General features: G+C 46.6%; 1 long non-coding RNA gene across 1 annotated transcript; it reads left to right on the forward strand.

The window, feature by feature from the left end:
* LOC142248953 (uncharacterized) lies at positions 1-27,355 on the forward strand. Its single transcript, XR_012724965.1, has 3 exons — positions 1-59; positions 8,703-8,863; positions 27,175-27,355. It is a non-coding gene; the product is annotated as an uncharacterized LOC142248953 (long non-coding RNA).
* Positions 27,356-27,541: the final 186 nt, after the last annotated feature.

Genomic DNA, 27,541 nt, shown 5'->3' on the forward strand with positions numbered 1-27,541 from the left:
ATGATGGTGTTTTTAAGTAGATATTTCATCGTTATAAGAATAACCATAATAATATTTAGGTAAGTTCTTATATATGTGTGTGAAGGATACAATGATAATAAGCCGGGAGGAATATAACTGTTATCAGCCGCAGCCGGGAACAGCACTACTGTTAGCCACATCAAGGCCACAATCAACAATATTTTATTCAACAACTGATAAAAATGTAAAATATGAATGATTCAATGTTTTATTTAAATATTATTTATTTTAATTGAGTAAAATATGAAGAATAATTTAAAAAGTTTTATATTTTCCACTTTTAAACACTAGGGGGAGCAGCTGCTGAAATTCGGCATGAAAACCTAATGTACAACTAGCTTGCATTACAACTGCAGTAAAAGTGGGCGGGGCATGGTCACATGTGTCTGATGTCATCGATCCTCTTCCCTTCTGGGTGTTTGCAAAAAGATAAGAGAAGTTTAGGATCACAGCGAGGAGCCATTTTGTTGGTGACTGCAAAGCGATATTGAAATGTAGAAAGTGTCACTGAAGACAGCCAGCATAGTGCATCACTGTATAATGTGCCCCATATAGTGTTCCTCTACTGTATAATGTGCCCCATATAGTACTCCACAGTATAATGTGCCCCATATAGTGCTCCACAGTATAATGTGCCCCATATAGTGCTCCACAGTATATTGTGCCCCATATAGTGCTCCACAGTATGTGCCCCATATAGTGCTTTACTGTATAATGTGCCCCATATAGTGCTCCACTGTATAATGTGCCCCATATAGTGCTCCACAGTATAATGTGCCCCATATAGTGCAGCACAGTATAATGTGCCCCATATAGTGCAGCACAGTATAATGTGCCCCATATAGTGCAGCACAGTATAATGTGCCCCATATAGTGCAGCACAGTTTAATGTGCCCCATATAGTGCTCCACAGTTTAATGTGCCCCATAATGCTCCACTATATAATATGTCCCATAGTGCTCTATACAGCACACTATTCTGCTATATCAGTTTGCATGAATATAACAGAGCTGTGTCAATGAGTTCAGGGCACAGCAGCGTGATTATTTCTCTGCTGTGCTCTGAACACGGCGTTGGAGGTGATCTGTAGCTTGTACTAATAACGTCAGGCTGCAATCACCGCTCCACGACGCTGGTATTTACCTAATCCCAGACCTCTGCTCCTGGCAGCTCCTCCTGTCACTCTGGTGTCCCGGCAGTTCCTCCTCTCACCACTTGGCTCGCACTTAGCCCAGAGCAGTTACAGGGGAACTGTCTTCACAAAGATGGCACCGATCCCCTCTTACAGCTGTCACCTGACAGCCCAGGGTGTGTGTCAAGGTCACTGCAGGAAGAAGCTACAATGTAGGAGAAGGGGTTTTGGACACATATTATCATCTCCTATGTACAGGGGCTGCTGTATTTTTGGTTTGTAAGTATCGTTACACACCAGCAAATACAAAATGGCAAAATGGCCCCAGTGTTTGAATAAAAATAGAATAAAAAAAAAAACCTATCACTTTTCCTTTAAGTATTTTTTCATCATGGTTTTTTTTGTGCTGACAAAAGTTTGATGAATTCATCGTAAAGGGGTGGACAATGTTTGATGAATTGGTGCAATTTCTTTTTCCTCTTTAGCATTTTTATAGGCATTTTCCACTTCCAGAAATGCTATTTACCTACAGAAATATATATATATATATATATATATATATATATACGGGATATATATATATATTTTTTTATATATATATATATATATATATATATATATATATATATATATATATATATATATATATATATATATATATATATATATAGTGGGTATGGAAAGTATTCAGGCTTCTTGACTCCTTTAAATTTTTCACTCTTTGTTTTATTGCAGCCATTTGGTGAATTACAAAAAAAAAATCATTGTTTTCTCATTTATGTCCATTCTGCACCTCAGCTTAACAGAAAAAAAACAGAAATGTAGAAATGTGTCGCCCAGGACGATGGTGTACTCGGTCCTGGGCTGTATATGTACGGGGATGCTGTGTCACGGGTGTGCTGTGGCCGTTGCCCGGTTCCGGTGACCCTGGGGACGCTTTTTAAAAGGGGTATATTTACAAATGCGGTTAGAATACAGTTTATAACGTGACGCCACTTGCGGGTTGCAGCTATGTAGATGGAGCCGCCGCTGCACAGTTCTCACTACTGGGGCTGGTGTTGGTGGCAGCCTGGATATTTAGCCCTCCGCAAGCATGGCCGGGCCCCAGAGGGTAGGTGAAGTTGATAGGTGTGGAAAGAAGGTGGGCCACACAAGGGGTTGCAATATAACTGGTGTCTTTACCCGCAGTCTCTGGTGAACTGGTCACCCGAGGAAGGCTGGTCTTAACCTCTGGTCTTCTTAGGCCCAGTGCCCGTGTAGTGACCTGGTGACTTTTTTCCCCTGCACCTGTCTCTGGTTGGTGGGTCCCCTTGGCTTGGAGCGTCTGGGGGTCCCCTCCTGGTAGTCTCTCAACGATAGTCCATATGACGGTAGCGTGAACCCTGTGGGGTTGGAGTCTCTGGTCCTGTTCCCCGGTTATCCCATTGCTACTGTGTCCCAAACTTCAAGGTCAGTGAGGTCCTTGATGGTCCCCTCACTGTGCAGATTTTATCAGGTCTGCCTGGAGGTTTTGCCTGACCTAGGATTCTGTACCCCGTTGGTGCTATGGTTCCGGGAGTACTCCACTGTACTCCACCGGCAACCACACGCCTGGGCCCTCAGGTCACCGTCCCACTTCTGTCAGTGCTACCACACGCCTTTACTGTCACCGACCAACTACTGACTCTTCACTGTCTGCCCCTCCCACCTGGTCATCTAGTGGACTGGATCGGCTCCACTCTCTAGGTGGCCATCCACTGGGTCCAACCCTAGTCTGTCACCAGTCTTTGGGGAATTTGGGGACTGAAACAGGGATAAACGGGAATGTTTGGGTGTTACCGGCACTGGTCTATTGGGTCCCTGGGGGTAGCCCTGCATCCTGGTGGGGATGCAGTACCTTGTAGCTCCCTGATGGATTCAGGGGCGTTATAGACATTTTTGCAAATTTATTAAACAAGAAAAACTGAAATATCACATGGTCATAAGTATTCAGACTCTTTGCTTAGTTTTGAGTAGAACCACCCTTTGCTTTTGAGCTAGTACAGCCATGAGTCTTCTTGGGAATGATGCAACAAGTTTTTCACACTTAGATTTGGGGATCCTCTGCCATTCTTCCTTGAAGATCCTCTCCAGCTGCGTCAGGTTGGATGGTGAACGTTGGTGGACGCCATTTTCAGGTCTCTCCAGAGATGCTCAATTGGGTTTAGGTCAGGGCTCTGGCTGGGCCGCTCAAGAATGGTCACAGAGTTGTTCTGAAGCCACTCCTTTGTTATTTTAGTTGTGTGGTTAGGGTCATTGTTTTATTGAAAGGTGAAACTTTAACTAAGTCTGAGTTCCAGAACACTCTGGAAGAGGCTTTCGTCCACAATATCTCCATACTAGGCCGCTTTCATCTTTCCTTCAATTGCAACCAGTCGTCCGGCCCCCATCTGAAAAACAACCCCATAGCATGATGCTGCCACCACCATGTTTCACTGTTGGGATTGTATTGGGCAGGTGATGAGCAGTGCCTGGTTTGCTCCACACATACCACTTAGTATTATCACCAAAAAATTCTATCTTCGTCTCATCAGACCAGAGAATCTTATTTCTCATAGTCTGGGAGTCCTTTATGTGTTTTTTGCAAACTCTGTGCAGGCTTTCATATGTCTTGCACTGAGGAGAGGCTTCTGTTGGGCAACTCTGCCATAAAGGCCCGACAGGTGGAGGCTGCAGTTATAGTTGACTTTGTGGAACTTTCTCCTATCACCCTAATGCATCACTGGAGCTCAGACATAGTGATCTTGGGGTTCTTCTTTATCTCTTTTACCAAGGCTCATCTCCAGCGATTGCTCAGTTTTGCTGGACGACCAGGTCTAGGAAGAGTTCTGGTGGTCCTAAACTTCTTTCATTTTAGGATTATGGAGGCCACTGTCCTCTTAGGAACTTGAGTACTGCAGAAATTCTTTTGTAACCATGGCCAGATCTGTGCCTTGCCAGAATTATGTCTCTGAGCTCCTTGGGCAGTTCCTTTAACCTCATAATTCTCATTTGATCTGACATGCAGTGTGAGCTGTGAGGTCTTATGTAGACAGGTGTGCGCCTTTCCAAATCAAGTCCTATCAGTTTAATTAAACACAGCTGGATTCCAATGAAGGAGTAGAACCATCTCAAGGAGGATCACAAGGAAATGGACAGCATGTGATTTAAACATGAGTGTCTGAGCAAAGACTCCTGAATACTTATGACCATGTGATATTTCAGTTTTTCTTGTTTAATACATTTTTTTCTGTCAAGATGGGAGATGGGGTGCAGAGCGTACATTCATGAGAAAAAAAATTATCTTTTTTGAATTTACCAAATGGCTGCAATGAAACAAAGAGTGAAAAATTGAAAGGGGTCTGAATACTTTACATATCCAGTGTGCGTATGTGCAGGGGCGTAACGACCGCGGTAGCAGAGGTTGCCACTGCGACCGGGCCCGCAGGGTTATAGGGGCCCGGCAGCCGCTCTGCAGAGCCGGCTGCCGGGCCCCTATGTGTAGTGCCGCTGTGTTGTGGCCGACTGCGCGACCGTTAGGGGGCCGGCCTGTGAGTCAGGGGGGCCCGGTGTCAGCAGGGGGGCAGAGGGGCCCCTGACATGGAGAGGCCCACCAGGCGTTACTGACCTGCAGCAGAGCAGAAGTGCTCCTGCACGGCAGACGGAATCCATCCCTACCAGGACCTGCGATGATGTCATACCCATGTGTGGGAGGAGACACAGGATTGCCAGGGAGAAAGCAGGAGAAGATACTTTGGACACATGACTGGTAATGAGAAAAGAGGGAACATGAGGGGGAGGGGGTGCAGGGTGAGTGGGATATGAGGGCTGCAGCTGTGACAGAAGCATGTGAAGGGATGCAGAGTCTTTGAGAGGGGTAAGTTGGGGTACAGGCAGGGTGAGATATGTGGGGCAGGGTGTGTAAGATATGGGGGTGTAGTGTGTGTGTGATATGGGGGGGTGCAGGCTTTATGGGGAGCAGGGTGTGTGACATATGGGGGCAGGGGCGTAACTACCGAGGTCGCAGGGGTTGGAAGGAGAAGAGAGGTACTTGTTTTTTTATTTTGCTGGCTGCATGACACATGGAGGCCCTGGAGGGGCTGGATGCATGACACCTGGGGGGGCTGGCTGCATGACACATGGAGGCCCTGGGGGGGCTGGATGCATGCCACCTGGGGGGGCTGGCTGCATGACACATGGAGGCCCTGGGGGGGCTGGCTGCATGACACATGGAGGCCCTGGGGGGGCTGGATGCATGACACATAGAGGCCCTGGGGGGGCTGGCTGCATGACACATGGAGGCCCTGGGGGGGCTGGCTGCATGAAACATGGAGGCCCTGGGGGGGCTAGCTGCATGACACATGGAGGCCCTGGGGGGGCTGGCTGCATGACACATGGAGGCCCTGGGGGGGCTGGCTGCATGGCACATGGAGGCCTGAGGGGCTGGCTGCATAACACATAGAGGCCCTGGGGGGGGGGGGGCTGGCTGCATGACACATGGAGGCCCTGGGGGGGTGGCTGCATCACACCTGGTGGGCTGGCTTCATGACACATAGAGGCCCTGGGGGGCTGGCTGCATGACACATGGAGGCCTTGGGGGGGGCTGGATGCATGACACATAGAGGCCCTGGGGGGGCTGGCTGCATGACACCTAGGGGGGCTGGCTGCATGACACATGGAGGCCCTGGGGGGGCTGGCTGCATGACACATGGAGGCCTGGAGGGGCTGGCTGCATGACACATGGATGCCCTGGGGGAGCTGGATGCATTTGACCTGGGGGGGGGCTGGCTGCATGACACATGGAGGCCCTGGGGGGGTTGGATGCATGACACATAGAGGCCCTGGGGGGGGCTGGCTGCATGGCACATGGAGGCCTGAGGGGCTGGCTGCATAACACATAGAGGCCCTGGGGGGGGGGGCTGGCTGTATGACACATGGAGGCCCTGGGGGGGTGGCTGCATCACACCTGGTGGGCTGGCTTCATGACACATAGAGGCCCTGGGGGGCTGGCGGCATGACACATGGAGGCCTTGGGGGGGCTGGATGCATGACACATAAAGGCCCTGGGGGGGCTGGCTGCATGACACCTAGGGGGGCTGGCTGCATGACACATGGAGGCCCTGGGGAGGCTGGCTGCATGACACATGGAGGCCTGTGGGGGCTGGCTGCATGACACATGGATGCCCTGGGGGAGCTGGATGCATTTCACCTGGGGTGGGGGGCTGGCTGCATGACACATGGAGGCCCTGAGGGTGCTGGCTGCATGACACCTGGGGGGCTGGCTGCATGACACATGGAGGCCCTGGGGGAGCTGGCTGCAGGACACATGGAGGCCCTGGGGGGGCTGGCTGCATGGCACATGGAGGCCCTGGGGGGGCTGGCTGCATGACACATGGAGGCCCTTGGGGGCTGGCTGCATGACACATGGAGGCCCTGGGGGGGGCTGGCTGCATGACACATGGAGGCCCTGGGCGGGCTGGCTGCATGACACCTGGGGGAGCTGGCTGCATGACACATGGAGGCCCTGGGGGAGCTGGCTGCAGGACACATGGAGGCCCTGGGGGGGCTGGCTGCATGACACATGGAGGCCCTGGGGGGGCTGGCTGCATGACACATGGAGGCCCTGGGGGGCTGGCTGCATGACACATGGAGGCCCTGGGGGGGCTGGCTGGATGACACATGGAGGCCCTGGGGGGGCTGGATGCATGACACATAGAGGCCCTGGGGGAGATGGCTTCATGACACATAGAGGCCCTGGGGGGGGCAGGCTGCATGACACATAGAGGCCCGGGGGCCTGGCTGCATGACACATGGAGGCCTGGGGGGCTGGCTGCATGACACATAGAGGCCCTTGGGAGGCTGGCTGCATGACACATAGAGGCCCTGGGGGGCTGCCTGCATGACACATAGAGGCCCTGGGGGGGCTGGCTGCATGACACATGGAGGCCCTGGTGGAACTGGCTGCATGATACATGGAGGTCTATGGGACTGCATAATAAACATGAAGGACACCTTATACATGGAGTATAGGGGTGCATTATACATGGATGAGTATGGGGCTGCATAATACAAAATAAATGACACCTTATACATGGAATATAGGGGTGCATTATACATGGAGGAGTATGGGGCTGCATAATACAATATGATGATTCATGGGGCTGCATTATAATACATATAGGACTATGGGGGCTACATTATAATATATGGAGGACTATGGAGGCTACCTTACACATGGTCTGTGGTGGTGCATTATAAAACATGGAGGACTATGTGGTGCAGTATAAAATATGGAGAACTATGGGAAATGCATTATAATACATGGAGGACTATGGAGGTGCATTCTAATATATGAAGGGTTATGTGGGACCCTTTATACTATATGGAAGGCTATGTGGGGGCCATTTTAGTATTTGGAGAACTGTATACGAGGGGGGACAAAGATATAAGTATGGGATGGTAATGTTTTGTGCTGAGGGAAAAAGGCTCTGTCCCTCAGCACCCAGCTTTACCATGCTCTGCTATACATCTCTCAGCACCCAGATTTCCCATGCTCTGATATGGGAAAGCTGGGTGCTGAGGGAAAGATGTATGACAGAGCATGGGAAAGCTGGGAGACGAGGACAAGATGGATATCAGATCATGGGAAAGCTGGGTGCTGATAGAGGGATTTCCGATCATAGGAAACCTGGGTGCTGTGGGTAAAATCTAAATGTCAGCATCATTATCCCGTACCCTAAGTGTCGGTGTACATGGAGGGGGGCCCCGGCCCAAATTTTGCACCAGGGCCCATCAAACTCTAGTTACGCCACTGCGTATGTGGTATGTATATATATATATATATATATATATATATATATATATATATATATTTATTTACTGTGTATATATATATATATATATATATATATATAGAGAGAGAGATAGATAGATAGATAGAGAGAGGAGTGGTGCAGGGAGCGGTTACATTCACTCCTCACTACACTATGACTGCGGCTGTAATCGCTCGTAGGCACTTTGATAGACCGCCTGCTCTACAGTGTGTATGTAGGTTGTATGTACAGAGCAAACTGTCAATCAATGTGCTGGGGAGTGATAACTGTGCACTCACTGTGTATTCAGCTGTCACTGTACCGCTCCCTGCACCTCCCCAATTACTGCAAGCCACATAGTTTTTTCCCTGTAGCCGCACTTCTCGCCAGCTGTCAGGGTTTAGTTGCCATTTACCTGCAGATTAACTCTATATATTGGCTTAAATAGCATTTCTGAATGTGACAGGTTAATCAAGGATAATTTAAAATAAAAAAGTTGCATCATCTTTACAATAAACTTGAAAATGTTACAAGTGATGATAATAATAATAATAATAATAATATAATATTAGTGATAGTCAATATATACTTGTATAAAAGTTAATGTCCAGTTGGTCAAAAATCAGTATTCCTAACTATCATAGATGGATCCTCGTCCTCTATATCCCCCCTTCTGCTGTCACATACAATACACTGATTACTCCACACTTCTAACCTGACTTTTTGGATCTCTCCTGCAGGAGCGGCTCTTTAGTTCCTGACATGGAAATAGAATTTGCAAATCAGACAGTAACCCCTACGCCCAGGATGTTGGTTGATACAGTCTATAAAGGAGTGACAAACGACTCCAAGGACAGCATTGATGGTTTACAGTTCGATCCTCCTAGTATACAATCTAGAGGTAAGTCTACACTGGGATTATTCCAAACTACATAATAGTACACAAACTTCCTTAGCAAGAAGAAGGCCAGGCCGGGCCAGTCTAAGCACATACAGGCCACTAAAGTAGTACAGACTCTGGTTTTTGTGACCTTCTATACTTAGATTAAAGGGGTTGTCTCTTCAGAGTTCACTGAAAACGAAAATAGCCTAAACTAAACCTCCTGGATTGGTGCCATACCAGCAATGTCGAGACTGAGAGAGGAGGGGGCTCTAAAGGGATCATCTCAAAAAATACTAAACACTATAGGAAAGAAATAAAATAATAATTATGTATCAAAGGAGGATCCCCAAATGAATGAAATATATTTACAGCATTAAATCACAGACAAAACAAATACAATAAAAAAGTGTAAAAACTCGGAGGTTTATAGAAACAAAATACACAAAAGGTTGTGCCCAATAGGGTGTTGTGTATTTTGTTTCCAAACCTACAGGTTTTATAAGGACTTTCAATGTATTTGTCTCATCTGTGATTTAGTAAATATATTTAATTGATTTCTGGATCCTCCTTTGATACACGGCTTCTTTCTTCTCTTTGCCGAGCGATGTCAGCGCTGAATTTGCTGCCCTTGTGTGATATAGTTATGTCATGTGAGCGCTGCAGCCAATCAGCCGCCTCTAATGGTCTGTTTTCCTCACATCACAAAACCCAACGTCACGTGAGTATCGGCAGATGCTGGAATGGCGACTGTCCAGGAGGTGAGTATAAGCTATTTTCATTTTCAATGGGGCTTTGTTTCATTTCAGAAGGGGTCCTCCAATTAGGGAACAACCAATTTAAAGGGAATCAGTATTTAAGTTTGGTGTAGTTTTGATAGAATCCTTGTTTGTCTGATATAGATATGGCAGAGATAAGACTCAGTGGCATAACTAGAATCTGATGAGTCCCAATGTGAAATTTGGACCCACTCCCCCAACCCCCACCCCCGCATGGTGGTCAGATGTATGGGCCCTTGTAGTGTTCTAAATCCTATAAGGACACATGAGTAGCTACCCCTCCCATATTATGAAGTAATGTCCCCTATCCTGGGCCCATCCTGGTATATATGTCCCCCATCCTGGGCCCATCCTGGTATATATGTCCCCCATGCTGGTATATATATATTTCGCCCATCTTGGTTTACATATTCCCCATCCTGGTTAATATATTCTCCATCCTAGTATATATGTGGTCCATCCTGGTATATAGTATATATATATATATATAATAGTATATATATATATATACTAGAAGGTGGCCCGATTCTACGCATCGGGTATTCTAGAATTTACGTATTGTGTAGTTCATGTATGATTTTTGTTATAGATATATATATATATATATATATATATATATATATATATATATATATATATATATAGATGTTGTTGTGTGTAGTTACCAAGTGTTTGTGTAGGGCGCTGTACATGTTCTGGGTGTTGTCTGGGTGTGGCGGGGGGTAAGAGCGGTGTTGTATGTGTGTTGCGTTGTTTGTGGAGCGCTGTGTGTCTGTAGCGTTGTGTGTGTGTTGCGCGGTTTGTGTGGGTGTGGTGTGTTTTGGGGGGAGGTATGTTTTGTGCAATGTGTGTGTTGTGCGGTATGTGCGTATATTTATGTATGCCGCGGTGTTTGTGTGTTGGGTGTTGTGTGTGTGCAGCGTTGTCTGTGTGTGTGGGTGTCTGTGGATGGTGGTGTTTGTGGTTCCCTGTGTGTGTGTGTGTGTGTGTGTGTGTGTGTTGGGGGGAGGTGTGCACCTCCCATCGTGCTCCATCCCCCATGCTGCACACCCCCCATCGTGCTCCATCCCCCATGCTGCGCACTCCCCATTGTGCTCCATCGTCCATGCTGCGCACTCCCCATCGTGCTCCATCCTCCATGCTGCGCACTCCCCCATCATGCTCCATCCCCCATGCTGCGCACCCCCCATCGTGCTACATCCCCCATGCTGCGCACCCCCTATCGTGCTACATCCCCCATGCTGCGCACTCCCCATCGTGCTACATCCCCCATACTGCGCACCCGCCATCGTGCTCCATCCGCCATGCTGCGCACTCCCCATCGTGCTACATCCGCCATGCTACGCACTCCCCATCGTGCTACATCCCCCATGCTGCGCACTCCCCATCGTGCTACATCCCCCATGCTGCGCACCTCCCCATCGTGCTACATCCCCCATGCTGCGCACTCCCCATCGTGCTACATCCCCCATGCTGCGCACTCCCCATCGTGCTACATCCCCCATGCTGCGCACTCCCCATTGCGCTACATCCCCCATGCTGCCCACTCCCCATCGTGCTACATCCCCCATGCTGCGCACTCCCCATCGTGCTACATCCCCCATGCTGCGCACCCCCCATCGTGCTACATCCCCCATGCTGCGCACCTCCCCATCGTGCTCCATTACCCATGCTGCACACTCCCCATCGTGCTCCATCCCCCATGCTGCGTACTCCCCATCGTGCTATATCCCCCATGCTGCACACTCCCCATCGTGCTACATCCCCCATGCTGCGCACTCCCCATCGTGCTACATCCCCCATGCTGCGCACTCCCCATCGTGCTACATCCCCCATGCTGCGCACTCCCCATCGTGCTACATCCCCCATGCTGCGCACCCCCCATCGTGCTCCATCCCCCATGCTGCGCACCCCCCATCGTGCTACATCCCCCATACTGCGCACTCCCCATCGTGCTACATCCCCCATGCTGCGCACTCCCCATCGTGCTACATCCCCCATGCTGCGCACCCCATCGTGTTACATCCCCCATGCTATAATAGTTCTCCTATTATACTCAGAGAGGAGTATAATAGGAGGACTGTAATAGGAGGAGTAGTCCTGGGGGGAGAGGAGTATAATGCCGGCTCCCTGCACATGTGTACCGGGAGCCGGTGTACACTGGTAACTATGATACACATCGGGTAACTAAGGGACCTTAGTTACCCGATGTGTATAATGGTTACCAGCGTTCACGGGCTCCGTCAAGATCCCAGCATCGCAAGGTTATGTCTGGCGCTGCTGGGATCCTGACGGAGCCGGTGTACACTGGTAACTATGATACACATCGGGTAACCAAGGGACCTTAGTTACCCGATGTGTATAATGGTTACCAGCGTTCACGGGCTCCGTCAAGATCCCAGCATCGCAAGGTTATGTCTGGCGCTGCTGGGATCGTGACGGAGCCGGTGTAGAAGCAAGCGATATCCCAGGATGTTGTGAGTGTGTGGATGTGATGTGTGAGGTGTGTGTGAGAGTGAGTGTGATCTGATGTGTGTGTGTGTGTACTCACCTGGGAGTCGGAGCTCCGTGTCAGTTGGGCCAGAGCGAGCGTGCATTGCGTGAGGGGGGCGGGGCCTGCAGAGAGACGGGGCGAGAGGCCAATCCGTGTGGGGGGGCGGGGCCATGGCGAGCCCAGCGGCCAATCAGCTTTGTGTCACCGTAAGGACACAATTTTGGAGCATGACAGACAGACAGACAGACAGACAGAATAAGGCAATTATAAATATAGATATTTGACCCATCCTGGTATATATGTGGCCCAACCTAGTATATATGTTCCTCTTCCTGGTATATACTGTATGTTGCTCATCCAGGGCCCATCCTGGTTTATATGTTCAATGTCCTGCTATATACAAGTGCATCTTAATAAATTAGAATATCCTCAAAAAGTTAATTTATTTCAGTAATTCAATACAAAAAGGGAAACGTATTTATTATATAGAGTCATTACACACAGAGGGATATATTCCTATATATTATATACAGTCATTACACACAGGGATCTATTCCTATATATTATATATAGTCATTACACACAGAGGGATCTATTTCTATCTAATATATAAAGCTGAATGTGTGTATGTTTGTATGTATGTATGTATGTATCTATGTATGTATGTGTGTATGTCCGGGATTGGCATCTGCACCGTCGCAGCTACAGCCACAAAATTTTGCACACGCACACTTCTGGACCCCGACAGCATCATAGGCTATGTTTTGAGGGGAAATTTTAACCCCGCTCTTTACAGTTATTCACCAAAAAACCTGCCTCCATTAAAGCGAATGGAGCTGAGAGCCACAGTGCAGCCAGAACTTCAGAAGAATGCGCAGCCACACCCTTATATGGAATGTTGGCGTGTCACAATGCAGCCAGGGAAAGAGACAGACACAGACAGCGAAAGAGACAGACACAGACAAAGAGACAGACTGACAGGGAAAGAGACAGAGAGGGAAACAGAGGGAAAGAGAGAGACAGGTTAAGAGACAGACACAGACAGGTAAAGAGACAGACACAGACAAAGAGACAGAGACAGACACAGGGAAACAGACAGACAGGGAAAAAGAGGCAAAGAGACAGACAGGGTAAGAGACAGACAAAGACAGGGCAAGAGACAGAGCGAAAGAGACAGACAGGGAAAGAGAGGGAAAGAGACAGACAGGGAAAGAGACAGACAGGGAAAGAGACAGACAGGGAAACTGACAGAGATAGACAGACAGGGAAAGAGATAGACAAACAGGGAAAGAGATTGAGACAGATGGAGAAAGAGACAGAGACAGTCACAGACAGACAGGAAATGAGACAGACAGACAAAGAGATAGAGAGAGAGAGAGAGAGAGACAGAGAGATATATACAGAGGGGGAGACAGACAGAGAATGGGAGAAAAACAGAGAGACAGTTACTATCCCGGGCGTTAATACAATCTATTTATACATTCTATCCAGGGAATGTTAATACATTCTATTTTGTTAACAGCAGTTATTAACCCGGGCGAAGCCGGGTAGTACAGCTAGTATATTATATAGAGTAAATACACACGGAGGGATCTATTCCTATATGTTATATAGAGTCATTACACACAGAGGGATCTACTTCAAGTGTTTATTTCTGTTAATGTTGATGATTATGGCTTACAGGCAATGAAAACCCAAAAGTCATTATCTTAGAAAATTAGAATATTATATAAGACCAACTGAAAAAATGATTTTAAACTCAGAAATGTTGGCGCCTACTGAAAAGTCTGTACAGTAAATGCACTCAGTACAGTACAGTAAATTGCTTCTTAAGCAATGATCTTTTGTGGCTTACCCTCCTTGTGGAGTGTGTAAATTACTGCCTTCTGAACATCTGTGAAGTCAGCAGTCTTCCACATGATTGTGTAGCCTACTGAACCAGACTAAGGGACCATTTTAAACGCTTAGGAAGCCTTTGCAGGTGTTTTGTGGTAATAATTTTTATTTTCGGAGATAATGACTTCTGGGTTTTCATTGGCTGTAAGCCATAATCATCAACATTAGCAGAAATAAACACGTGAAATAGATCCCTCTGTGTGTAATGTCTCTATAATATATAGGAATAGATCCCTCTGTGTGTAATGAATATATACATATATATATAATGTGTTTCCCTTTTTGTATTGAATTACTGAAATAAATCAACTTTTCGATGATATTCTAATTTATTGAGATGCACTTGTATATGTCATCCATCTTGGTATATATGTGGCCAATTCTCGTATATATGTTCCCTTTCTGGTATATATGTTACCTATGCTGGACTCGTCCTGGTATATACGGTAATCTCAGATTAAATAACAAAACCTGCTGACAGATTCCCTTTAAGTCATTTGAACTTAATATTAATTTGGTGAGGTGGAGGTTTTGGCCTCTCTGAGTTTATCCTCTACATGTAACATCCTTAGATACTTGAAGGTTGGATTTGATTTATAATAAAGACTGAGAGCAGCTCTTCCAACGTGGCTGATAAATGAGCTCAAACGACTTCATTATAGTCTCTAAAGCTCACTCCAGTATTTTTTTTTGCTTGTTTCAAAGCTGGTGTGGTGCTTTAAATCTAAGTCCCCTGTCCCCTGTCTTATATTCACCTGCCACTATCTTCATCTTTTTTCAGCGGGTTGGTCTCTTGCGATTTGTTACCTGCCGGCTGTAAGGCTCACCGCTTGAGATGGTACTGTGGTCATCAGAAGTGGACCCACTGGACCAACAGGGGTGACCTCGGCTCACCCTTTAGTGGAAGAAGCTTGACAAAGCACCCACCGCGAGGCAAACGCCAGGTGCCACTCCCAGAGCAGTGAGCGGGACTGTGGCAGTTGACCTCCAAGGCAAGGCCGGACACAGATGCAGACAGTCAGAGTCACTAGTGTAGACAGGGACCACAAGGACAGCTGGAGCAGATAGCACGGCCAGGATGGACAGGTACAGTCCCTAGTATAGATAGAGACCACTGGGACGGCTGAGGCAGATAGCAAGACCAGGGTGGGCGGACACAGGGATACCGGCGGGCCTGAAAACAGGCAAGGACACTGTTCACTGACACGAGGATGCACAGCGGACAGGGGGACCTGACAACTAGCTGGTTAGGGAACAAGCCACTAACTAACTAATCACGTTGCTCAGGCATCTCCCCTAGTGGGAGAGTGCCTAAAGTACCCAGTGCCTCTCAGCGATAGGCAGTGTTTAATGTTGTGCGCCTGAAGTTACAAATTAATAGAAGTCTAAGAGAGCCTCGTTCGCACCTTGTTCTGGTTCTCATAAACTTGTGTTAAGGTGAACTCTTAACCAGAGATCACTAGTTGCCTACTGCCTGGCCGAATTGATATGGGCCAAGTGCATGCATAAAAGAATTCACACCAGACACAGTCGGATATGAAATCTCTTCTTGGTCACATTAAAGATGGCACCAAAACAGAACAGGGAAGAGCATGCGTCCTCTTGATATAGGCTAGGGGCGTACACAAGTTCAGATATGCAGATTTAGTGGGATAGTTCATGGGCTAGCCAATGGGGAGATCCGTGTTGCTGTTGATGGGCGGGTCTGACTCCAGTGGATGAAACCATGGTGATGGGAGGGACGTCATTTAGTGGATCCATGCTGATGATTTGGTCTGTGATGTCATCTGATCTGAGGGTTGGTCTTCTAGCTTGACCAGGGGTCTTCCCTTATATGGTGGTCTTCTTTCATCTGGACATTCCTTGCATTCCAAGCAAGGTGTGGTGAACAGGCAATAGCAGCCATCTTTATATCTGTGTCATATGTATGATCTGAAACCTGAATTATCTAAGGCAAATCGACATATTTCCCACAATCCCTTCTCAAGAGGTTAATTAAGTATTTGATGGAAAGGTCCTCCTCAACACTTGCATTAAACAATTGTGATGTAACTTTTGACTTATGGCCAGTCAGAAGTTATGGGTACAAGATGGCGCTGCAGTAACAAAGCTGAAAAACGATGAAGCTGCTGGACAGTAAGTTTAATACAGTGAGCAAAGGGTTTACATATAAAGCACCATTCCAGTGTTGAAAAAACAAACAAACACTGACATGGTGCTTTAACAGTTTGAAATCAGCCCATGTAAATGCAACCTAAATATCTTTGTGTATTGCTGCAATATTTTAGCATTGGGGCACCAGTTTTAACTTTTGTCCCTGGTCACACTTTGTCTAAAATTGGCACTGCATAGGATTCAGTTGGATTAGATAGGAGTTCCTTCCTGGGGATGTCTAAGGCTATGTGCGCACGTTGCGTCGTGTCAATACTAAAAATTCTGCAGCGATTTGGCAGTGCATGTGCGCTTCAAATTGCTGCAGAAACACTGCGTAATGGATGCAGTGTGTCTGCAGAATAGATGCTGATTTCATGCGCTTTGGATGCTGCCTCTCCCATAGACAGAGTGGGAGCAGCATTCAAAACGCACAAAAGAAGTGACATGCTGCTTTTTTTAAACACATCGATTTTGTCAAATATTTGGCATCCAAAACGCTGCGTTTAAAAAAGCAACGTGTGCATGGATTATGCACAATCTTCATACATTGTGCTGGAGACGCAGGACGCATGCGTTTACGCTGCAGTGCAATACGCAGCGTAAACGCATGAAATTACGCTACGTGCACACATAGCCTTACACACATTGCGAAAATATTAAGGCTGTGTGTGGATGCTGCATTTTTTTGTGTTTTTGCCTTGTTTTTTGGGTGCCCAAAACTGCATGCCTATCCTTCTCGCTGCAAAGTCTTTGAGAATCCATAAATGCTGTGCGCACGTTGCTTCTTTCATCCATGGAGTTTTGGGTGCAGAAGAAAGAAGCCGCATGTCAATTGTTGAAGCGTTTTTGTCCTGCATTTTTTAGCCATTGAATACACTAAAAAAAAAACACATGGCACAAAAACCCTCCGAAACCCCCCCAAAAAAGCATGCGATTCTGTCACAAGTTGAATTTCTAGGTGTAGAAAATGCCTGCACCTAATCTGCAGCGTGCGCACATACCCTACACAAGTTCTATTTTGGAGACACCTATTTTCACAACTACAATTCTGTGGTTTCCATTATTTTCTAGTGGTGGTTACCTATTGATTTAATTCATTTTGTATTTTGATAGATCAGACATTTACAAACGCCATAATGCAAAACATGTTTATTTTTTCATTAAAACAAATTTGAATGGGCGAATAGGAAAGGCGATTCAATTTTTTTTCTTTTTTAGATATTTTTTTAACTTCAAATTTTCTATTTTTTCAGTCCCCTTAGGCCCCCTGCACACGTCAGTGATTCTGGTACGTATGTGCTTTTTTTTTATACGTACCAGAATCACTGACATACGCAGACCCATTATAATCAATGGGTCTGCTCACACATCAGTGATTTTTCACTGAAAGTGTCTCCGTGCAGCGTACTCGCGTGTCCGTGATTCTGCACGGAGACAAGTCCGTTTTTTTCTGGCTTCACTGATGACCCACAGACCACACTATGGTGTGATCCGTGAAACAAGTATCAGAAAAACACTGACATATTAAATAATAAACATTTTCAAATCCCCTTTCCAGTGATTCGCTGTGCAGCCTCTGCTCTCTGCAGCTACTGCCCGGCTCATGAATATTCATGAAAGCAGGAACAGCCGACCCGGAAGTAGCTGCAGAGAGCGCGGTGGGCGGACGCTGCAGAGCCGAGGAGTTCAGCACCATGGAGAGCAGCAGTGAAGGCAGGTGAGTAATGTCCATTTGCAATCACGGATTGCACATAGACAACCCACGTGTGCCGTGAATTACGGAACACGCGGGGACATGTGCGTGTTTAGAACGTCAGTGTTTTTCACTGACGTGTGAAACGGGCCTTAGGGGATTTAAAACTGCAAACATCTCATCCCTTGAACCTGAACTCGCGCTTTACATGTCTCCTTCAGAGACTGACATTGGCATTTATGAGGCTCAGCTCCACTTGGCTTCTGTTAGAGGCAGATGATGAAGAAGATGTCAGAGGAAGATGATGGCTGAGTTTTTTTATCTGTTTTAGGCCCCCTTCACACGTCCATGAAACGCGTGCGTGTTTGGTCCATTTCCATATGTACCGGAGACACGGACACACGTATACGCATTAAAATCAATGGGTATATGTGCACGCACGTGTTCTGCCAGTGGCCTGTGCCTCCATGTGGAGCAGACACGTTTTGTGACAATTTAAGTAACTATGTTAAATAAGACAATACCTCAAAATAAATGAAAATAGACTCATTAAAATTAATTTTTTATTACAAATGTTTCATGAAAATCATTTTTTTAACTTCAATGAGCTCACTAACACACACTAAAATGGATTCTTCTTCCCTGTGAGGCTTCTCTTGGTACATTTAGGCGTGTGAGTAGCATATGTAATGTCTCTCTGAAGCGTCCAACAGTAGTCAGCCATCATTGTAGTGCTCCATCTTCCCTGGTACCTTCTTGTAGTCTGCCATCATTGTAATGCTCCATCTTCCCTGGTATCTTCTTTCCATCTCTTTAATGTCCTGGTGCAATCGTTCACCTTGCTCCTCCCTCACAGCTCCCAAATTTTTTAGGAAAGTTGGCAAGGTTGGAATGGAGGAAAGGCACTTTCAAACTCATCAGGCAACTTAAAGCTTGAAATGCTTTCAGCATTCGTCCGACGATTTGTTTGTAGTCAGGGTCTTTGCTATTGTCTAAAAATTTCTCTACGACTTCTAAATGCAATCCACCTTTCTTTTTGAGGATGCGTCATGGTATTGATAAACTCTTGATCAGCTATAAGCCTTCTAATGTCTGGTCCGACGAAGACACCTTCCTTCAATTTTGCCTTCAAGAGGCCTGGAAACTTGGCGACCAAGTATTTGATGCATTCTCCATCTTTTGGAAGTAATTTTACGAATTGCTTCATCAATCCCAATTTGATGTGGAGAGGTGATAGAAGAACTTTATGGGGAGGAACCAAAGTTTCTCGGAGGACTTTTGTTTCACCAACTGTGAGCACCCTCTGCTGCCAATTTTTCTTGGTCCAGTGATTCTGTCAGTCTCAACTGTCCCATAGACACAGAAAACAAGGGTATTTGGTATACCCAGCTTGTTGACTTTCTAATCCCCGCACACTTGCCAACCGTGGTCTTCATATTTAAGTTTACGAAGAACCAATTCCAAGTTCTTGTAGGTTTCCTTGAGGTGTACGGAATGACCTACAAGGATGGAAGCATAAAAACCGCTGTTGTGGAGTAAAACTGATTTGAGACTTCTTTTTGAAGAACCTCTAAAAAGACGCCATTGCGCTGAATCATATTGGATTTTGAATTGACCCATCAAACCTTCGACATTGATGCAATAAACCAACTTATCTTCCTTGGCAAAGTAAGGAACAAACTCGTCTTCACGATGTCTGAACCATGAAAAAGACACTCCTGGCAACAATAAATTCTTCCTTTTGAGTCTTGAGCCGAGTAACTCAGCGGCATCTTTGGGAAGATTTAAGTCTCTTACCAAATCATTCATCTCCTCCTGGGAAAACAATTTTGGTCTTGTATCATCTTCAAAGTCAGAACTTGATTCATCTGGTTCAGATATGACTCCACCTTCTTCGGACATAGTTATCTCTTCCAAGGTAGCAGGGGCCTTGGGTACTGGTATATCTGTGCTATGGGGGATGGGACGACTTGCTGAGTGAATATTGGGGTATGAAATGGAATGCTTCCATTTTGAATTATATGCTTTCACATCGCATGAACAAAAGTAACAATCGTCACTATGGTTCTTTTGCTCTCGCCATACCATAGGAATCCCATAACGGAAAGCTTTTTTCTTACCTTTGAACCAGTTTCGGAGGTCTACAACACACCGTTTGCATACTTTATGAGGCGCCCAAGCTTTATCTTGATCTCCAAGCTTTAGTCCAAAATATGCGAAGTATACTTTTTTCAGAAAGTCTGTAATATTCAGCTGTTGCTTCAACACTGTATACTCACCACAAATGTAACAAACTGTCAGGCGAATTAATACACTTCCGCTGAGCCATAATGCTAATTTTGGGAAACACGGTTGAATATGAAGAGCTAAGGGTACTTTCACACTTGCGTTGTTTTCCTTCAGTCGCAATCCGCCCTTTTGGAAAACAGCGGAGTCCGTTAACGGATTCCGCTGTTTCCCATAGACTTGTATGGATGACGGATTGTGCCAAAAGTACCTGCGTTGCTTCCGTTGGCCGACGCTGCGTTGCTTCCGCCGAGCGGAAACAACGTAGCATGTAAAGTTAATTGCTTGCGTCAAAATGACGCCGAGCAGCGGATTCCGTTGTTTCCGTAAAAATTTATAATGGCCCCCTATGGTAGCGGATTCCATTGCAAAGTGCTTTACGACGGAATCCGCTGCTGGAGTCCACTAATTTCTACTGAGCATGCCCAGAATGAAAAAAAACCCAGAGCCGACGCATTACGTTAGACGGACGCCTAACGGACGCCAAACAGATGCAACGGGTCCGTTATTTCACAGGAATCAGCTAACGGATTCCTGTGAAATAACGGATCCGTTGCATCCGTTGACACCACAAAAATAACGGATGCGTCAAAGCGACGCAGCAACGGACCCAGCAGATTTCGCCCAACGCAAGTATGAAACTAGCCTAAGGCTATGTGCGCACAGTGCGTTTTTCGCGGCGTTTTTGCGCGTTTTTCGGGTGCGTTTTTGGCCTCAAAACTGCAGGACTTTGCTTCCCCAGCAAAGTCTATGAGTTTTCATTTTTGCTGTCCGCACACATCTGTTTTTTTTACCTGCGTTTTTGAGTTAAAAAAAAAAAATGGACATGTCAGTTCTTTCCTGCGTTTTTCTGCGTTTTCCCCCCATGCAATGCATTGGAAAAACGCAGCAAAACGCAGAGATAAAAAACGCAGCAAAACGCAGCCAAAAACGCACCAAATCGCGGCAAAAACGCATCCGTTTTTTGATGCGTTTTTTCGACGCAGGTGCGTTTTTGTGCGTTTTTAGTGGCCAAAAACGCACAAAAACGCAGCGTCAAAAAGACGCAGTGTGCGAACCTAGCCTAACACGAACTGAGATTAAAAAGTGTGAACAGGCGAGAACAAAGATAAAACAATTGAAACAAGCCCGGGCATGTCAGAGCCCGCTCATTCAGCTTGCTAAATATTGATGCTGGTTTCATTAGCTCACTCTGAAAGTTCTTTTCTTTGAAAGTTATATTTTTTTGGCATTATATATCTTTAATTCATTGATGTGAATTAATTAATAGTTATTTTGACTTTCAAAACCCTAAAAAAAGCAAAAAATTATGAAAAATGTACTACATTTGAAGAGAATTTTGCATTTTGTGGCGAATCCTGACATCCAGGATTTTTTTCAATATTTTTTTTTCATTTTCAGCACACCAAAATACATGGAAATTAGATGAAAATGATCAAACAGCTTTTTAGTCGCAGACCTGTGTAATTTTTAGAACTGCCTCTTTGTGGGGAATAAAAAAATATAAACAAAAAACCCCCCCCAGATATTCCCCAGTTATTGTTTTGCTTTTATCTCCTTCCTATACTGTACAGAAAAAATGACAGGTTATTTTCATTAGAATGTGTTATTATAATGGTGGTGACAATAATTATTTATTGTTTTTTTGTGATTTATTAACCCCTTGTTGATTGATGCTTATAGGAACTTATCAAATCCGCAGCATTTTAGGCTATGTGCGCATGTTGCGTAATTACATGCAGTTACGCAGCGCTTTGTAGCGCAGCGTAACTGCATGCGTCCTGCGTCCCCTGCCCCTGCATAATCTATGGAGATTGTGCAGGGGCCGTGCGCACGTGGCGTCTTAGAGCGCAGCGCTTCGGCTGCTGCCCGAAGCGCGCGTTCTAAGAAGTGACATGTCACTTCTTCCATGCGCTTTGCCGGTAGCCCCTGCTCTGTCTATGGCAGGAGCTGCAGGCAGAGCGCATGGAATCAGCTTTTTTTTTTTTTCATTACGGACTGTTTCTGCAGCGATTTGAAGCGCACGTGTGCTCTTCAGATCGCTGCAGAAATTTCTGCAGTGACTGTACGCAACGTGCGCACATAGCCTTAGGTTAATGCACTTAAAAAATTAATTATTCTGAGAGCCATAACTTTTTTTATTTCATGTGTGAAATAGTTGTGAAGAGCTTGATTATTTGAGGTTCTATTGTCGTTATTGGTATTATTTTGTGATATTTATAACTTTTTAGTTTCTTTTTTTAGTGGGGGGGGTGAATAAGACTATGTGCACACACTGCAGATTTGTTTCTTCAACAAAAAACGCATCCTCTGGCAGAAAAATGCACCTCTGGCCAAAAAAAGCACCCAAAAATGCATGCATTTTTTGCCGCGTTTTGGTACGTTTTTGGTGCATTTTTGCTTGTGTTTTTGTTCCTGCGTTTTTCAAACATTATCAATGGCAAAACACAGGGACAAACGCAGGGACCTGCAGAAAAGAAGTCATATGCTGCTCCTTTCTGCTGCGGAAAAACTGCAGCAAAATTTGTAACGGAATGTTCCCACGATCAGGTTCACTGTGTCCTGGACGCAGCGGGCCCTGACCTGCGGGTCCACGTGTCTCCTCCACAGGAGAACACAGGAGACCGCAGCTGCTTGTACCCATGATGAGGGTTCAGTGCACTGTGGTCTCTCGCTTTTGTTCTTCCTACGGAGGATGCATGCGAATCCGCAGCAAACAGTTGACATGCTGCGGTCTGGAAAGTCACACTGCAGATTAGTGTTTGCTGTGGAAAAAACAAGAACAGTGGGCATGGGATTTCTAGAAATCCCGTCTAGTATGCTTGTACTGTGCAACGCAGAGTTTTGGACACAGCATGCTTCAGCTGCGTCCAAAACTCTATAAACACTGATCGTGGGCACGCACCCTTAGGAAGAAAGAAGCAACATACGCACAGCATTTCGGATTTCTCATTGACTTTGCTGGGGAAGGGCTGCATGAAGTTTATGAACAAAACTGCACCAATTTTGCACCACAAATGCAGCAAAAAAGCAGTGTGCGCACAGGGCCTAAAGGAGTTATTTTAGCTTTTATGTATACATATTTTTACTATTTTTCATTTTAGTCTTCTTTGCTTGTATAATATACTTAACCCCTTCAGCCCCCAGCCTGTTTTCACCTTAAAGACCCGGCCATTTTTTACATTTCTGACCAGTGTCACTTTGACAGGTTATAACTCTGGAACGCTTCAACAGATCCTGGCGATTCTGACTATGTTTTTTCGTTACATATTGTACTTCATGTCAGTGGTAAATTTAGACCAATATGTTTTGCGTTTATTTGTGAAAATTTTGGAAATTTGGCGAAAATTTTGAAAATTTCGCAATTTTTTAAAATTTGACATTTTATGCCGATAAATCTGAGAGATATGTCACACAAAATAGTTACTAAATAACATTTCCCACATGTCTACTTTACATCAGCGCAATTTTCGAAACAAACTTTTTTTTCGTTAGGAAGTTAGAAGGATTCAAAGTTCATCAGCAATTTTTCATTTTTCCAACAAAATTTAGAAATTTTTTTTTTTTAAGTACATCACATTTGGAGTGACTTTGAGAGGCCAAGTGACAGAAAATACCCAAAAGTGACCCCATTCTAAAATCTGCACCCCTCACTCTGCTCAAAACCACATCCAAGAAGTTTATTAACCTTTTAGGAGCTTCACAGCAACCAAAGCAATGTAGAAAGAAAAAATGAAAATGTTACTTTTTTTACACAAAAATGTTATTTTAGCCATAAAATTTAGCATTTTCACAAGGGTATCAGGAAAAAATGCTCCATAAAATTAATTGTGCGTGTTCTCCTAAGTACACCGATATCTCATATGTGGTGGAAATCAATTGTTTGGGCGCACGGCAGGGCTCAGAAGGCAAGGAGCGTCATTTGACTTTTCAAACGCAAAATTGTCTGGAATAGTTAATGGATGCCATGTTGTGTTTGGAGACCCCCTGAGGTGCCTAAACAATGGAGCTCCCCCACAAGTGACCCCATTGTGGAAACTAGACCCCTCATGGAATTTATCTAGATGTTTAGTGAGCACTTTGAACCTCTGGGGGCTTCACAAAACTTCCTCTGGACTCAGTGCACTTCCAGATGATTTCCTTGCAGTCAACACTGTCCTGCTCTGTTCCACACGAGTCCTTTCACCTGATATTTTCAAATTCAAATTCAAATATGCTTTATTGGCAGGACCAAAATACAATAAGTGTTGCCAAAGCAGGAGAAATACAGTAAGTGTGGTGGGAGGGGATCAGGGTTATGGGGAGTTGGGGGCACAATTTGGGCTTTGAAAGTCCATTTAGGGGTCTTAGGTTCCCCTCAGCTTATGACATGTGGTGACATATTGGGCGGCGATCTCCACCATTGATTCCTCTTCCCCCAGTAGGAAGCGGAGTTTCATGTCCTCGTCCATGGATGGAAAGTCCGGGGTATGGGTGGTAAATTTCTGGAAGTGGGAGGCCCTCACTGCTGAGTATTTGTCACAGTGCAGTAGGAAATGCGTCTCGTCCTCCAGAGCCCCCTGCTGGCAGTGCTGGCACAGTCTGTTCTCCCGCGGCTTGTATGTCTGTCGGTGCCGCCCTGTTTCCACCTCTAGGCTGTGGGCACTCAGTCTGTACAAGCTCAGGGTCTGCCTGTCTTTGGGGTGGCGTAACCTTTCCAGATATGGGGCCAGAGTGTACTCCCTCCGCAGTGACCGGTAGATGGTGAGTTTCTGGGAGTTCTCTAATTCACTCTTCCAGACCTTTATGTATTGCATCTTGCAGCTCTCTGAGATCTCTTTTATTTGGCCTTTTCTTGGCACCAACTCTGTCTTCACGTTGCTGGCCCAGCCATTTTTATTTGGCAACTGCGCTACAGTAGTTGTGTCGCCCACCGCTGCAGCGGTCGCCTCAGGGACACCACTCCACCTCCAGGGATGCCGCACAGTGGCTCCGCAATGATTACCGCTGGGAACAGGTATGTCTGATTGTTTACTTCTGAGTCGTGACGCCACTCTCGGCTTGCAGTCAGGGTTGTAGGTGACCGCCACTGCAGTTTAACGAGCGTCTGGGGCTGATGGAATCTGCAGTCAGGTGGTGTGGCCTCCCGAGAGTGAGGCTAGCCCCAGGGGCTTGGGTGTTTGGGTGTAGAACAACAGGTCGCAGAATAACTCAGTCTCAGTCCAAAGTGTCTTTAAACTTGTTTACTCACTGCTGTTGGTATTGTTGTGAGGTAACCCGGGCGATGCTGAGATGAACCAGGAGAAACCAGGTATCCTTCAGGCTGGCATAAGGGTGACTGTCAACTCGCCTTCCTAGCACTTCTTGTTTCGGACAGCCCCTGACTTGAAGTACTGTGGGACTCATCTAGGGAAGTCGCTTCTGCCTTTTCGCCCCTTTTTGGCCCGTTTGCTGGCAGCATGGACCAAGGAAGATGGCTCCAGGCTCGATCCTCCTTATGGGCCCCCTCGTTGCTGCTGATGCCCGGACTCTGTTTTGGTTGGTGTGGGACTTGTGGTCCTCTCCACCGGCAGGTTTAGCAGACCACTAAATGGATGTCTGGCTCTAGGGACCTGTTACCCGTGCGTGCCTAGCCCCCAGAAGTCTCCGTACACGACCAACTGACTCCTTCAGTGTCTTCCTGACCAACTGACTTCCTCAGCGTCTTTCTGTCCAACTTCTGGTGACCGTTGTCCCCCCCCAACAACCACTACACGTGTGGGGTCTGACTAGCGTGTCTACGCCCCTCGCTCTCCCTGGGACCACACTCTGCGCTCTCCACTAACAGACTGGCTAACTCCTCCTACTTTTCCTTACAGCCTCCGCCGCCTAACTTCCAGCTTCTCTACCTCACCACTAGCTGAGATGTGGAGGCCACGCCCCCTCCTGGGTCTGCCCAGGGGTCCCCTCTATGGTGTGTGTGAACCCTGGTTGCTATGTGTCTGTGAGTACATACCCTATTTCAGCCTTTGGATTACCTGAATGTACTGACCCAGCATGGGTGCAGTACCCAGTGGTGCCTGACCAGGTCAGGGGCGCCACATGGTCACCAGACTCAGCATTTCCTTCTACCTCTTCCCTTGAGGAAACACACTCCTGACACAGGGCTTCCTGGTGACCTTGGTTCTCTGGCAGATTACGATGTTGGTGCACAAATTACGTGGGGCGCCTAATCTGAGTATTCTCTTTTCTGACCACACTCTTAAGGGACTTTACACGCTACGATATTGTTGATTAATTATCGTCGGGGTCACGCACGCACATCCGGCGTCATTAACGAGATCGCAGCGTGTAACACTTAAGAGCGATCTTAAACAATCGCAAAAGAGGGCAAAATCGTTTGCCGTGGAGAGGTCGTCCTGAAACAAAAAATCGTTTCAGGATGTTAGCGATGTTGTTCCTCGTTCCTGCGGCAGCACACATCGCTATGTGTGACACCGCAGGAGCGAGGAACATCTCCTTACCTGCCTCCATCGGCAATGCGGAAGGAAGAAGGTGGGCGGGATGTTTACGTCCCGCTCATCTCCGCCCCTCCGCTTCTATTGGCCGCCTGCCGTGTGATGTCGCTGGGGCGTTGCAAGCCCAGCGACCCTTAGGAAGGAGGTGGTTCGCCGGCTAGAGCGACGTCGCAGGGCAGGTAAGTCCGTGTGACGGGGGTAAGCGAGGTTGTGCGACACGGGCAGCGATATGCCAGTGTCGCTCAACCGATGGGGGCGGGTTCGCAGCGTGTAAAGCCCGCTCTACAGTCACATAATTCAATCATATCTACCACTTGTGGGAATTGATGTAGATGGGGATTGTCATCCAATCAAAATCTCAATACATAGTTTTGTCATAGTTCCAGCAATCGGATGAAGTGTGAACATGTCAGTGATTGGTGAATAAATCTAGGAATCATCTGTACTAATTCTTTATATAATCCAGGATCAGATTGATGGAGGTTTATAGTGAGGTCTAGAAATATCAAAATGTGCAGAACAGTTTCTAAATATAAATTTTTCTATTTCTGCAGGTGAAACAATACCGACTCAGGCACCGAGCTCAGAACCTCCCACTTCAGTATCAACAACCACAAGACTAACAACAACGACCACACAGCCTCCCACAACTACCGAGCCTCCAACTACTACACAGCCTCCAACCAGCACTGAGCCTCCAACTACCACACAGCCTCCCACCACTACCGAGCCTCCAACTACCACACAGCCTCCAACCAGCACTGAGCCTTCAACTACTACACAGTCTCCAACCAGCACTGAGCCCCCAACTACTACACAGCCTCCAACCAGCACTGAGCCTCCAACTATTACACAGACTCCAACCAGCACTGAGCCCCCAACTACCACACAGCCTCCTACCAGCACTGAGCCTCCAACTAC

Source organism: Anomaloglossus baeobatrachus, chromosome 8 (genome assembly GCF_048569485.1).
Source record: "Anomaloglossus baeobatrachus isolate aAnoBae1 chromosome 8, aAnoBae1.hap1, whole genome shotgun sequence".
NCBI lineage: Eukaryota > Metazoa > Chordata > Amphibia > Anura > Aromobatidae > Anomaloglossus > Anomaloglossus baeobatrachus.